Source organism: Empidonax traillii, unplaced genomic scaffold (assembly GCF_003031625.1).
Source record: "Empidonax traillii isolate 1590-97213 ecotype Southwest subspecies unplaced genomic scaffold, ASM303162v1 scaffold469:size586335, whole genome shotgun sequence".
Taxonomy (NCBI): Eukaryota; Metazoa; Chordata; class Aves; order Passeriformes; family Tyrannidae; genus Empidonax; species Empidonax traillii.
The window spans coordinates 494,716-510,912 of NW_020955662.1; the positions used below are offsets into that span (position 1 = coordinate 494,716).

At 39.8% G+C, this 16,197-nt stretch overlaps 1 protein-coding gene across 2 annotated transcripts in view; it reads right to left on the bottom strand.

The window, feature by feature from the left end:
• Window positions 1-16,197, bottom strand: part of GABRB3 (gamma-aminobutyric acid type A receptor beta3 subunit) — a 117,314-nt gene that overhangs the window by 94,515 nt on the left and 6,602 nt on the right. The window lies entirely within an intron of this gene.

The following is a 16,197-nucleotide window of genomic DNA, read 5'->3' on the forward strand; positions in this document are numbered from 1 at the left end:
TCTTCGTTCGCGAAGAGACTGGCCATTAACATTAACATTTATTTTTATCCCTACACACACAGAGTACTGAAAGTCTAATGCATTGGTTAAATATGCCCAAAATTACAAGAAATCTTTTTTTTTATGTTAATGTATTTTTAGTAGCCACTACAGAGATAATTTTGAAGTTGGGATTTTTATCTGCCTACTGTATTGTATTCCTCTATGATATTATTTTAAAGTCGGCATTTTTTCAAATATCAGTGCTAAAATGTGTTTTACCATCGTCGTTCCAGTCAATTTAAAGAGATTGTTTTACCCATATACATAACTAATAAAGGTTAAGCAATGCTACTCTCACCCTAAATTATTTCACACGCAAAGAAAGGAAATGCAACACTTGCAAAAAAACCCCCAAAACCAACCAAACAAACAAAAAAAACCTGAGTAAAACCTGGGCATTTTACAGAGGGTTGGTTAATTACATTCATAACTTTGTTCTAGTGCATCGAATCTAAACTGAATTAGCAACATGTAGCATAGTAGAATACCATCTTATTTTCATAGAGGAGATGTTAAAAACCTTTTAAAAAGAAATTCCCAATTGATAAAAAATGTCACAGTTTTCTGCACTAATTTCAGAAGTGAGATATTGAAGATACAGGCACATGTGTTAGGTCATGGGAGATGATTTCAGCAAAGAAACAAATTTGTCACCTGTATTGGGTGCATGACAGAGGTCATAGGCTAGCATCTGAGATGCATGTCATGTGTCAGCACCAAAAAGATGAAAAAAAACTTTCTCAGCAATTGAGGAGGTTCTGGTAAGGAGGCAGCTCATTGCTTGCTACAGGCAGTCTCACTGGAGGATAGCACTGAAAATACTGCAGCTTCAAGAAAGGTTTTCCAGTTTCAAGTGGAATATTTACTTTCCTCCTCACTATAATTCACTGATATATGTAGCTACACATGCTACTGAGGATATAAAATAGATACTTTCTGTGATGGTTAAAGTTTAAAAAGCCATATTAAATAATTCTATCATTTATGCCCAATAAATGAGTAAATTATGCATCAAGCAGAGATTCAGTGTCTATTTTAGAGTAGTTTCTAAAGCTGACTTGCTGCTCCAGTAGCAATCACTCTAATACAATGACCCAGTCTTTACAATGCCACATCACTGCACACACCTGGACTTACTTTCCCAAGCTTGGACTGTAAGTACAACAGCAGGATCTTGAGGATTAAGAAATTATCCCAGTATGGCCCCAATAATAAGTCTATCCTGAGAGTCCAGGGATTTCTGTGCTTTTTGTGATACCTCTGGTCTTTTCTAGGAGTTAAAAAGTCCAGTCAAAGCATGCATCAGTTAATGACTTTTACAATTTGGTGCAGAACAGCTCACTTAGGTTCCACTTCAGTTCAACATGTTTAAAGTGTTTTTTTAAGGATACACTGTTATACCTGTACACACAATGCTTGCTGGTATAACCAGTGCTAATGCTACACTTCTCATCCTAGGCATCTCCGGCCAAACAGCTTCACATCCCTCTGCATTCTGACCCTGTCCACAGTGGCAGCGTATTTTTCATATACTCATTCAGTTAACTTCATAGAGCAAATAACACTCTAAGAACAACAGACCTCTGTTGAGTGGATGTAACTTTACAATGGCTCATAAAAGTCTGCCTGATAGGCTATATTCATATGCTATCTTTTGAGATTAGTCAGTCAGAACTGGTTGAAACTATAAATTCTCAGAGAAACATTTAATAGATACACAATGTTTACTTGTCTGAAAGTATTTGATGTAACTGGATTCCACTGTGTAGGACTAAACTATTCCACAGAAGCCTCTCTGGGAAAAAAAAAAAAAACAAAACAGCTAACAAAAATGTAATCAAATAAACAAAGAAATGACCAATCATACCTATGAAATAAATTGATTTCACACAATGATTTGCAAGCCCATGACAGGGAATATAGCACAGGAGTGATCATCACATGCTGGTGCTACCTGTGCTGTCTAAAATAACAATGAAAATAGAACTCAAAAGTTCAGGGTTCAATACACTCCTGCATTCCTGGAGTTAGCTTTGCCATTGCTCCTACATGGTAATAAGTAAATAAAAGCTATTTTAAGTCTATATTTTCCCACTTACATTAAAGAGATTCAGCAGGCAGAGAGATGCCAGTTTTGTTATACATGTACCTTTACTTTGCTAGGAGTGCTTAGCACCATAATGAGTAGATTCCAATAGAACAGTAGTTGTTTTCATGTTGGTATAAAGTAGCATCAAAATTATTCTTTGTCTGCCAAAATATATTGATTTTGAGAAAATGTAATTTAGCAAAAAAAATCATTGAAGAAAATCAATGTTTTGTTGCAAGATCCCTGTAAATGTTTCAGTACAGTTTCATATTAAATTAGTAGCATATTAGAAAAAAAAACAGCATTATGGAAAAAACCATTTTGACTGCTCTTGAAAAATATTAAAAATATATGTTCTATTGAAAATATTTAAATATTACAATGTTGATTCCAGGCCAAAGCAAACATGCAGATGAAAAAATTGTCATTAAGTGGACAGTCTGGTTCCCACACAACCTAATTAGTGGTTTGCATCTGGAAGTGGCTTCAAGAGAAGACTTCACATCACAGTAAGTCTACTACTTGGTGTCTTCCTCCCCTACACTCCAGACTTCTTTTAGAAGGTTTCTTTATGGTTTTTCATACCCTGCAAAACACAGAGCTCTAATTCATCAAAAGGCACCTTGAGTCTGGCTGTTTATCTGATCATAGCAGGAATCCACACCGGAGTCCGATAACTCATAGCTGTAGTTAAGGAGGAGAGGAGAATATATAGGCACTCTTGACTTCCCTTGCACCATCTGGTCATTCGGCCAAAAAAGTCTTTGAAGACCTTGAAATAACCCACTGGAATAAAAACTGAGCCATATGCAGCAGGGATTAGCTTCCCCCTTTGTCTGTCCACTTTCTGTTCTCCTGCTCTTCAGAACACCTGAGGCTACAGTGATTGACTTACCTGGAAAACTCATTACCAGTTCCAGGGTCAATAACAGTAAAGAAGATGCTGAGGTGAGGAACATGAGAAAGTACATACTGAAAAATTAAGACTGTGTCAATGAAAGGTCTGTACGTGTAGTGGGAACCAAAAATGTCTAATCTGAGACCCCGGGAAAAGTCACCACCAACTCCTGAATAGGGGAGTGTGTGCCACACCTCAAGCATGACCTGACCACAGGGAAATGATCCTGTTTTCCACTTCTTTATGATGTAAATAAAAATTACATTGTCCATTTCAAGATATGAAATACTTAATCCTGAGCTTTACTGGATTTTCTGTCCCAGATTTCACAGTGACTTAGCTCTGAAGCCTTATCTTTTTGGAAAGGGAGGAGTCACGAGTTCTGGAGAGAATATCACATCTGCTCTCAATTCCTATTCTGCATTAAATAATACAAATTTTAACTTCTTTCAAAATGTATTATAGTTTCTTTTTTTAAAGTTCATTGAAGTCATCAAAAACTCTCATCTCGGGGATTACACACCTGATGCCATAGGACTCAGTATTGTAAGCAAAAGGAGCTTTAGGAAAAGCAGTCTCCATTAATCCATGACTGAATATCCAAAGACATTTGGATTTTCTCTTCTTGAATACCCAAAAGTATAATTCAAACATTAGTTTGGAATATATTTTTAAGGCTTTGATGATTCTACACTGGAAAAGTCCCGAAATTTAAGGGAGAGTTTACAGCTTTTTCCATTTAAAGCCACAGACACACACACACTGCTTTATACTGTTCGCACCTGGAAGTTTTTTGGCACTCAGAAGAAACGGTGAAAGCAAGCAACTTCCAAAGTCTGCATGAGTGTACAGAGGCAGATTTCATGGCAATGTCAGTGATTAACACTGGGCAGCTTTATGGATCTAACAAGCGGAACTAACAATGGTGATGACGTGCATTACAACAATATGTTGTAGAAAAGTATGATCTACAAGGAAAAATGTGGCCAAATACTGTATATAGATATATGCTTTATGTAGGTGCACATAGGCTAAATAAGCATAATAATTTATTTTAACATCCCGTAGCTTAAGCATTAAGACTCCAATTGCAACCACAAATATTTCTGAAGGGAAAATTACGGAGGCTGGGAGATTCTTTCAGGGAAGTAGCACTTTCTGTGCCATTCATTAGACATCTGACACTAGCCCCAGTCAGAGATACGATACTGGGCTAAAAGACGTCTCTTATGAGCTGATACAGCAATTCTTACACCTGTTTACCACTGCCTCTCACAAACAGCCAAAAAATGAGAATAAAGATGAAGGCATCACTTCACAACTAGTTGCTAATTAAGTGATGAATAAATAACACATCAGATGGAGATGTGCTTCAGTGTCCCAAAATGAAATGACAATTCATTCTAAAAATGGGAGTTGGTATGGCTTTGAGTTATCTATATTAGCTCTGTAGTTCAAACTGGAAATGTGCTTTTGAAGTGCATCTGCCAACTGCTCTCCCTTTCTACACCTTGGTTCATGCTGCAAAGCTGTTTTAGAGCATGCCACAGACTTAGAGAGCCATAGAATGTTTTGGGCTGGAAGGGTTCTTTAAAGACCATCTAATTCTAAGCCCCCTGCTGTGTGCAGGGACAATTTCCACTGGATCAGGTTACTCAAAGCCTCATCCAACCTGAACCTCAACACCTTCAGGGATGGGGGTTCTACAACTTTACTAGACAACCTGAATGGACCCAAGACAGAGGTGTTCTCCACAAGCACACCTAGAGTGTCAACTATGAATTATGCCCACTAAACCAAACCAGACCTACTTCTACAAAGCATACTGACAGCATAAATATTCAATTTACATCAGCTACCCAGCTGTATTTCAGAGATCGGCACCTCCTGGCCCGCACAGTAACAGCCTTTGTCATCAAAAACTGGACCAGAGCTCAGGAAGGCAGGCTGTGTCACTGGTCAGCTGAAGGATGTAGGACATGCTCCCTCTCTTGTCTGTGCCCCCCAGCACAAGATTATTAAACCTATTTTGGGTGGAACTTTGAGACTTACCAATGAAACGTGATTTCCACTGTTATTTCAAATGTATGGTTAACATGACATTCTGGTAATCCATTCCCTTAGACATACTGTACCTTGGATTTGTAAACTATCCCTCACCCACATCTCACTTGTCAGACTCTTCATTAGAGCTGAGACACATTTGGGCAGAACCAGACTCTCTGGACCCAATGAGGTTATCCTGCTGAGCACACACGGGTAGGTCTGATCAGCTCAGTGCAGAGAATGCATTTTTTAATGGAAATCTTACAGATTGCTGATATAAATGGCAATGTCAGTTGGCTTCATTTTCCACTGTGATTCCAAAATAGACAGTTTCCCACTTCTATTAACATACAGCCTGCACAGTAATTCTACATAGCATTAAAAAAAAATTACCTGGTTTGATCAGTATACATCAAACAAATTTTTATCCATGTTAACTTTATTGACAGTTTTTCCCTCAACTCTTGTAAATGCTGAACATGAAATATTTCTTTGGAGCACTATACAGGAAAGTGGAAGTTAAGTTTGCATCACACAAAGGCTCTAATGGTGCCAAGGATGAAAAGTGTAAGGTGATGTCATCCACGCAGCTGGCCATCGCACCCAACAGGGACAACCTGCCAGGGCAGCACCAGCTGCAGCTCTGAGGCTTGTTGAGTCTGGAGCCATGCACTTCCTCCAGAAAAAAATTCTTTGGGAAAAGCTGAACTGAAAACATCACTTGAGCCTTTTGCTGCAGAAGACTGTGGGGAATTTTCACCAATTCTGAATTCCTGCCGAGATTTCACTTTCATTTAAAAGTTCAACAAGGTATGGCTTAGTGAGGATGCTTAATAAGGATAAATGCTGTGCAGCCAGTACCTCTGGTACCAAAAACACAGCTGAATTTATTAGGCCTAAAGATCAGTAGATAAATTTCTCAAAGAGACTCTATGGCTATGTCTCTACTAGTGAATTAAATGTGACTAGAATATTAAACACATACTCTGGCACTGAGTCCACCTGGCAAGAGCATCTCGAGTCCTTACTATTAGATTATCTCAGCCTCCAAAATGGGGTGTACACATACTAGCTGGGTATCAGAAGTGACTCTGGCCCTTGCAGACTCCTGAGTCGTGCCTGGAAAGCCTCTGAGAGAGTACCATCTGACAGGGGCCAAAACCACCCATGAAGCACTCCAAGAAATTACTGGTGGGGTTGGTTGGACTTCAGTACTCAGGAAAGTTTTCCAAAACTGTTGTGAAGTAACCTATTGGCAGCAGTGTCTGTACATGTCCCCCCACTGCCTTTTTGCAGAAGTTGAGAGAAGTAGCTGAGAATTGTGGTGGGACAGCAGAAGAAACACAGGTACACACAAACATAAATACAGGTTAGAGAAATTCTGCTCCTGGGAATATTTCTTCGTAGTCCCAGCTGTAACTCTTGAACTGTAAAGTCTTTAATAATTTCTCTGGGATGTACACAAACTCTAGATCACATCGAGTCTCTAGAGATTATTGAATAATTTAAAAAAAAATTTCTTCCCTTTTATCAGTGTCTAATGCTCTTATTTATTCCCACAAAGAGTAACCAAGAAATAAATGGTATTGGACCTGTTGGTTGATACTACACAGAGTCAAACAAAATTTTTTATTCAGTTTACATATTCTTCACTGTGAGTTTTGATTGAAAATAATTAAGAAAACATTTTGATCTCCATCAGACATAGCTTACAGCCAGGACAGCTGAAGGAAAAAATGGGAAAAGTAGTCTTAAACCACCTTCTTCTTCCTCTGAGCCCAAGTGATCCAGACAGAGCCAGCTCCCAGCATGAACTGCAGCAGAGTAAGGACTACAGAAATAAGACATGGCCAAGTCATCTGAGTGTCAAACAGACCTCACTGCACAAAAATTCTGTACTCTGCTTAGCATGACAAGCTCCTCTCCATATCTCACCCAGACAGAAAGAGGGTATTATCTCCAGGGAGGTATTTTCAACAGTGTGCCCAAAGGGAATCCTTCTAATTTAGTGTCTTACATTAAGACAACAACCAACAGCTAGACTCCAGAAAAGGATCTGGCTATTCCCTAGACCTCTGGATTAAAAAAAGCCCCTTTTCATACATAAAACTTAGAGTGCAATGCTAGACAACGTATTAGCAGGAATCACGACTGGTACTACAGTCACTAAAGAGAACCCTCCATTAACAAGAACAAAGATAAGCCAGAGAGTAATGAATGCAAAAGGGCAGGTTTTAGAAGCACGTCAGCATTTGAGAACTCCAGGCAATATTCTTGCAGACCTGAGGAAGAAGTGATACCTTTTGCATCTGTATGAAGATGTGGAACTGAACATCAGTCACAGTTCTATTACATGTTTTGCTGCTTTTAGAAAAAAAGGAGAGGGCAGAATGAGACCTAAGATTTGTACATATCAAGGGCCAATCAACAGGGGAAATGTTTAAAAAAATGTTTTTCAAAGGAAGAAAGATTTGAAGTATTTCTGGAATTCAGTTTTGTAATTGCATAAAATTCTGCTGCTGCTTTTAACACACTGTCTGATAATCACAGTGCTCTGGTGCTATTTTATCACAGAATATACACAGGCTGGAAGACATGGCCATCTCTTGCCCTCCAAAGCACCTAAAAGTTCAGGCAATGATACCTAAGAGGTTAAAAATTAATCTTGGTGTGAAGATCTGCATGTCTGTAGCTTTAGTGCCATCCTATGATGACACAATGGGATAAAATCATGGTCAGGATATCAGTATTAGCGTTGGATTGCTTTGCTTTGCTTCTGCTGGTCTCTACAGACAGACAGCAGAAGATGGGCTGAAACCTCTTCTCCTGGACCACTGACATTGTGCCACTGCAGATGTAACAGTCAAATCTGACACTTTTTTTTTTTATTATTATTTGAAAGGAAAGGAAAATGTGTTTCTCAGAAGTCTGATATGACATAGTATGCTAAAACAGTTTCCTCTGGAGTTTTTTTAGTCAATCAATAAAATAAGTGTCTTGGAGGATTATTGAATACATGGTTTTGATCACATGGAGACTACAGCTCCTTCTGAGTAACTGCCTCCTTACCAATGGGTTTTGTGAAAAACAATCATCATACCCTGTCCCTGCTGAGCAATGGCAACCAAAGAAAATCGAACTTTCACTCCACTGTGATCATACAGTAATCTAAAAATTGAATAATTCCCTCCTGTCTTCCTTCCCTGTATTCTCTAACTCCATTAGAAAGAGTCGCAGTTAATGGTGTAGCTCAAAACAGCAAAAGCACAGATAGGAGTAAACGGGAGGATTTTTTTGTGAAGGTCTGATACCTCAAGTCTTTTAAACATCTAACCTTTCTTATATTTATTTATACCGCACAAATATCTGCTATTCAAGGCAAAATAAATAAACAAATAAGACACTGCAAACCAGTATCATTACAAATAAGCACTTTCTGTTTCCAAAGAAATTAACATGCCACAAAAAAATTACTGCCAGCTATGCCACACCTGTAGAAAAGGTAACACAGCAAAGGACTTGAAGCTGAGCACTGAGTGGTGCTGCAGGGCATCCAGCCATAGTCACCACAGTAGAAGCTAGGACAAAATCTAGTTGCAGTGATAGATGGCCACAATTCAATGACAGATCGAAAAGTAACCCTGACCCTTTCATCCTTTGATTGCCTTCATCAACATCACATCTAGTCAATTCTTCATAAGCATTATTTCCATGCAACTGAAGATTTATCACTCATTTTTGAAAGGTAGTATTTAATTTTGCATCCTCTAGAAGCAATAAACTAAATTCATCTTCTGAATCTTCAGCATAGTTATTGCATTATTGCCATGTTTTAATCAAATTTCTCCGAAGTTTTCTGCCATTATGTATAGATTCATCATAACATTTTATTTCAGGTTTGTTTTGGTTTTAATATCAGGAAAAATGTTATAATAGCACCAATGTACTAAGAGACACAGGATTTAACAATGCCACACATAGTAGGGTGCAGATGATATTCAATATCATTCTGTAAATGTTATAATCAAACAGTATATATTTCTGCAAAGAATTTTAGAACTCATTACCACATTTTGCAGTATCAGGCTCAGCTGAAGTCAAGTTCAGAAGGACTAGCCACTTGTGTGCCAGAAAACAGCAAGCTACATTTGTATTTAGCATAATTCAGCAGTGTTTTCAGGAAGGGGAAGGAATCTGGTTTTCCCACAACAGCCTTTTTTTTTTTTTTTTTGGACTGCACATCTTGGGAAAAGAACTATAAAAATAACGATGAGAAAAATGCAGCCTCCTGCTTCGCAGCACAAAAGACGTGAATAATCAGATTCAAGACAGATGAGAAAGAAAAATGGCAAAAGATCCACACAGAAGTCTCATGAGATTTGGTCCCTTGCTCAAGCTATTAACAAAAATCAGTCGGGGACTTTTGGAGGAAAGGAGTAACAAATGACTATGACTTCTGTCTTATGACAGCTGTTCAGTGAGCACCAGCAGTTAAATTAATGGGTATACTTATATCTGAGTGGAATAACTCTTTTTTCAGTTAAACCACTTTACACATATAGCAACTTTTGTGCCAGCAGGTTACTAAATGACATATGTCTCTGTGGGTATATTAGAGGAATATAAGGCAAGATTATAAATGAGATCCTTAGAGATGTGACTAATGAAAGAAAGGATAACACCATGAGTGTTAGGGCTAAATTACTTCTTGAGGAAGTCTAAGCAAAAGGGATCTTCTTCAGAGATTGAACGTTTTTCTTTTTAATGCATAAAATCATAGAATTCCAGCTTGGAAGGTATCCCATCTTCCAAATCACTTCTGACGATATTAAACAGATATTTATAAAACAGATAATGAACATTTCACTAGTGGATAACAAGATTACTGTATTGTAAGTTCTGGCTTCCCTTTCTAAATTACAGCACCAGAATCCAATTCAAAAGGCACCCAACACCACATAAATGGGTATGCCCGGAAAGACGTGCAGTATCAGCCTTGATTCAGTCAGGTTAATAATATATGAGCATGTGACTAAAGTGGGTCTACTGGAAAGATAAGATGACCAACTATCTTAAATGCATTTGCTAATTCACTGCCCATCTTTTTATTCCTTTTTTTTTCCCTGTCCATTTAAGGGGGATGGTTTATAAAAAGAATTGTAGGCAGATAATCAGAATTTTTAAAATAGCTAAGCTATTCCCAAGCTAGCTCAACCATTTTTCTGGGGGGAAAAAAAAAAGCAGAAGAAATGCCAAAGGAGACATCATTTTTGATTAAAAGGAAATGAAATATTTCCTCCCTAAAACTGATTTCTCCTAATCACCTCTTGTTCATCACAAAAACACACAGCTACTGCTAACTACTTCTCTACGCATTCCATAAGCCCTTACTGCCCAAGGACAACCTGTTTTCTCTGTCACACAAGGTAATGGTGAAGTCCAGCCCACCTCATCTAGGCAACTAATCTGAATCTACACTCTAGGTTCCTAATAAAGGCTACATGTGGGACTCTGGTACTTCCTTTACTTGGTTTTCATGAAGAGAGTAAGTACTCTGGAAATCCTCCACATACAGACCGTTATCTATCTCAACTGAGGTGAACAACATCTCTGAATTTGAGTGCATGTTAACTGCCCAGTGTAGCTGTCCTGGGTGTCACCTCAAGCTCCTTCTCTTAATCGGTAGCTGTCATTCACCTACCACAGCTTTCTGCTCAGTGATGCAGCATTTGAACTGTGTGAAGCTGCTGTCAAGGGGCATGAAGCCAAGCAAGACCAAGAGACAGAGTTCATCCCTGAGAAACAAGTGTGCAACAGCAGTTTCCCAACACAAAGAGAATATCTGTCCACCTATTTTCTCAAAGAGATAAAAAAAAAAGAGCTCTGACAGCAGAGTAGAGTCAAGAGGCCACGCAGATGGCACTTGCTTCACTTACTTTCAGAAGGGTAACAGACAGGCATCTGGCCCAAGCCACGCTCACTGCAGAGAGAAGGGAAAGCAACAAGCTCTCTACAGTGAGCTATCTTCTAATATAGGTACTGCCAGTCAGATCAGATGCACTGCCCTCTGGAAAGTCACAGCTCTCCCACTAGAAATGATGACTACATAACCCTCCATGGATGCACTGAATTGCGCTTTTTGGGTAGCTCTACCATAGCAAATACAGTGAGCCAAAGAGTTTTCTTGTCTGAAGGACAAGTGGTGTTACATGGCACACCTTGTTTCTATTTAGATTAGCTTAATTCACAGCTCAAGTAGCTGCATCCAAGATGCCTACTGGCAGTGGACCCAGGATGTGCTAACCTCCAGAGAACGTCAAACCTGTGAAAATGCTGGGCCAAATACATGCTAATGATTAACATACAACGAGTGCATGCCTGAGCACAGGTGCAACGCTCAAGCACAGAAGTCATGACATTCTACAGATTATCAGGAGCACTTAACTCTTAAATTTAGCAGAGCCAAAGCTTATGGCTCAAAAACAAAAATTGAGGGTCATATATATTGTTTTGCAAGTCCTGCAAACATCCTCCTATGCAAAGTTCCAGTTGGTTTGGGAGATATTTTTGTTATCCAAATAGAAACCTATTTTACATGACTGGAAGATACTTAGAAAGGCCAAGTATTATCTGAATAGCATAGGAGGTCAGAAGCTAAAGCAAATCATTACTGATGCAGGGAAACACAGACATGTCATTGTGTTATGCTATGAAAAAAAAGGCCTAAGTTCATCTTTTGTACCTTTAACAAATAGAACTTACTGCATTACTCAGTAATTTTGAGAATTTAGGCACATTTTTGTATTGTCTATTTTTTTAAACTTCAAATTTTCAGTGCATTTCAAAAGGCACAGTAGCATCAGAAACCACCAGGAAAAATGGTCATCTGCTTACAAAATAACATTTGATTAAGTAGGAAAAATGGTTTCCCTTAGTTTACACTTCAGCCTTCTAAGTCTGGAAGATTCAATCTTTTTACTCTTCCTGACTTATTTTCCCACTGAAAAATGTGAGAGGGGCTCAGCTTCCTTGCATAGCCAAGCGTAACTCCTGGAAGGGGAAGCTCTCAGCTTTTTGATTCTGCTTCAGCCCAGTCCCAAAGAGTGAAGGGCTCTGCCCAGCTGAGCTCACGTGGCACATGAACTGGTACAGTGGGTTTCTGTGGCTGGGTTTTGATAGCAGGGAGGCTACAGGAGCAGCTTCTGTTAGAAGCTGCTAGAAGCCTCCCCTGTCTGGTGGACTCAATGCCAGCTGCCTCCAGGATGGGCTTCCTGCCACTGGCCAAAGCTGAGCCAATCAAGACTCTGTGATAACATATTTAAGAACAGAAAGTTGTTGCATAGATGAAAATTCCAGTCAGGGAACAGCAGAGTGAGAACACAAGAGCAAGGCAGACACCAAGGTAAGTGCAGAAGGAGGGGCAGGAGGTGCTCCAGGTGCCAGAGCTGAGGCCCTGCAGCCCGTGGTGCAGACCATGGTGGGGCAGCTGTGCCCCTGCAGCCCATGGAGGGACATCGGGGTGCAGAGACCCACCTGCAGCCCATGGAGGAGCCCATGCTGGAGCAGGTGGATGCATGAGGGAGGCTGTGACCCCGTGGGAGGCCCAAGATGGAACAGGGTCCTGCCGGGGACATGCAGCCTGTGGAGAAAGGAGACCATGCTGGAGCAGGCTTTTCCTGGGTAGGACTTGTGGCCCCTGTGGGGGACCCATGTTGGTACAGCTCATTCATGGAGGACTGCACTCCATGGAGAGGTGACCCACGGGTCAGCAGTTTCATGAAGAACTGTTGCCCAAGGGATGGACTCACACTGGAGAGGTCCATCAAGGACTGTCTCCCGTGGGAGGGACCCCACTGGCGTGGGAAAGGACTCCTCTCCCTGAGCAGTGGGAGAAACAACAACTGACCACAACCCCCATTCCCCATCCCCTTGCACTGCCAGGAGGAGGAGGTAGAGTTTGGAAAGAAGGGAGGGTGAAGAGAAGGTGATTTTTTAAAAATTATTTTACTTCTCACTCTTTTGCTCTGACCCTGTTAGTAATAAATTCAATTAATATCCCTACTTTAAGTCTGATTTGCCCGTGATGGTGATAAGTGACCTTTCCCAGCTCTTGTCTCTACTCATTAATCCTTCGCTGTTTTTTTGGTTTTTTCTCTCCTCTGTCCAGCGGCAGAGAGAAGTGAAAGAGTGGCTGTAGAGAGCACCTGGCATTCAGCCAGGGTCAACCCACTACAGTTGGATTACAGCTCAACATCTGACACTGTAAATAAGCAATGAGCTTACGTGGTAATGGATAAGCAACCACCTGAATGGGAGACCTTAAAATATCCCTCATATGAACAGGACATAGTTATGGGAAAGAAGCTCTTCCGTTCAAGTAACTTTAGGGATAAAGGACTAGTAGAATAGTGGGGCTATCTTACATCTCAATTAAAAGAGCAAGGGATGAGCTATTTATAATCACATGGATTTGAGCTGGCTTTTAAAGGTTATCTGTCTACCTATAAAACACTCTGAAGTTCAAACTGTATAAAGAATTTACATGTAATGCAATAACCTGCTGGGTTCAGTACTTCTAGAGCTCAACTGTGTACCAGTTCAGGGCTCTCTTCCACTTACCTTTGAAAAGGCGGGTGAAGAAGGAACAACAGGTAGAATTCACCCCAACATTAACTGAAAACTGAGCATCTATCCTAAGGCAGTCAATTCTTGCCATTGTCTTCTCCATCCCATTATGCCTCCAGACAGGCAATTCTGGAGGGCCAGTCTTAATATACCTGATTTAGAACAAAAAAATACTGTCTTATGGAAGTGATTCTCTCTGTTGAAGGGCACTCTGGTGATCAACTCTGGATGGAGGCTGGTCATACACCAGATAACCTATTTTAAGCTTGAGAAAGCAGTTGCATTCAATGACCTAACTCCCACTGGTACAACCATCCTGTACAGAGCTCTGTATTGACATAACTTCACAGCTTCCAGAAACTCTACCAGCTGCACCAGAACTACCTCTGGCATCTCTGCAGAGTGCTGTACTGTGCCATGGAGACATACCCGTGAACTAATGAAAATTCAACATTCATATTAGTATAAAGAAAAAAGTCATTAACTGCTATTGAACTGCCAATTATCCAGTGTAACTGCAGACCTCCCAGCACAGCTGTTTTACCTTCCCTCTCTGCTGTGCGCAATATTACATTCATATTGCAGGTTATGTTATCACAGCGACCTGTAACCAGCTCCTAACTGCTGAGAGAACAAATTATTTTCCCAAAATTATTGGTTCAAATCTGTAATAGTGAATAATGAATTAGACATGCCCAGACTTGGGGATTTTTTCCTTGCAATATCTGTAGTTATGAGGAACTGTGACATTCAATTACAAATACTAAATGAACTGTCACTTTGAAATGATTCTTCTTCCAGCTATTTTTTACGATTCTGTGTCACAGAGGAGAAAAATAAAGGTTATCCTGGATAAGCTAAAACCCTAATGGTAGCTAAATACTGCTCAACTTCTTTCACTGAAAGTTTTTATTATCCTTCAGTATTGATGGATTGCACTTGATACTACCCAAGTTTAAATTCTTTATATAATCATATCTTTATTAAAAGGGAAACTGTGGAGAAAAGTGTATTGTTTCTAAATCATCCCAATGCCCTAGTGACACCTAAAGAAGAATACTCTCTCTAAGAGCCTCGAGACTCAGGAAGTCTCAGTGACAAACTACTGGAGGCTGCAAAACTACACTAGAAAAGTATTAACATCTGTTCATTTTTTTCTTCCCTAAGCATCCACTACCAGCCAATACCAGAGTCAGGACACTTGGCTCTGTGGACCTCAAGTCCACAGGTATCATTGATGTTTCCGTGTTTGTGTGTTCTCTTCTGCCAAGCACGACATTGCCTGCCTTTACCAAATTGTTAAGCTTTCTGTATGCCTACAGACATTACATTATCTAAATAAGAATTCAGTGCATGAATAAAAAGCTTCATATAAATATCACTCTTTCCCTCTTTTCTTCTGTCTTCAAGGGATTGTAAAAAAATTGCTAGGCATATAGTAAGTATAAATCACAGAGATACAGTGTTGGAGAATATCTCAGAGCATCAGCTAGCCCAGCCTCTCCAATTGCAAGAACAACACCATTGGGAAGAGTTATTTATCAAATCTCTTCCTAAAAACCTGCAACAAAAGAGATGCTACCAAAAACATAGCTAGATGAAAACCATTTTGATCAATTCATTAATTTCTTCAGGTCTTCCTTCAACTGGTTCTAAACAGCGTGCTTCTCTCACCATCAGCATCCTACATATTGGGAAATTTATGCCCTCTCTATCCTGTTTTCCAGTGCTAAACAAACCCATTTACTTCAACATCACTGGATATGTCCTGTTTTGTAATTATTTTAGTTAGAAACATTTTCTTGCCTTCTTTACACCTTCTGTTTGTTTCCATCTCCCTGAAAGCCAGTGCAGAAACACTGGACACATCATTCTTGCTTAGGCTTACCTAATTGTAGAGAAAACCCTGTGTTTTGTGAATGACACTTCTATTTATGTGCCCCAGAGTGAGACACATCTTTTTTCAAATGTATTGCATTTGTGACTTTTTCACTTGCTTTAGAATCTGGTCCAATAAAACCTCTACATCCTTTTCTTAGTGTCCTGCTGCTCAGCCAAATCTTTATGATTTTAAATACTGGATTCTTCATTCCTTATAAAATGCGGCACTTTGTGCTTGCTCCTTCTTTATTCGGGGTCATTCCTCTAATTTTTGAACATAATTTTGAATCCCTTTTTGTCCCCTGAAATGTTTGCAATTGTTGCAGATTGATATCATCACAGATCGTATCTATTTCATCATCCAAGTCTGGATGATTCAACCTTGGCAGCTGGAGTTGGCTTTTAAATAGTCTATTTCCACCTCCCAGCAACATTAACCAGCTCCCTGTCTCTGCATAAGCAGGTATTCCTTCCCCTTCAGAGTAGTTGCTTTCCACTGCAGATAAGCAGAAGCCTGTCATCAATTCCCTTGGCCAAACAGGAGTCGTTCTCCTATCACACCGTCTGCTACAAGTATTTCTCTCTCTCTGTCAATAGGAACTATGAAACATGACAG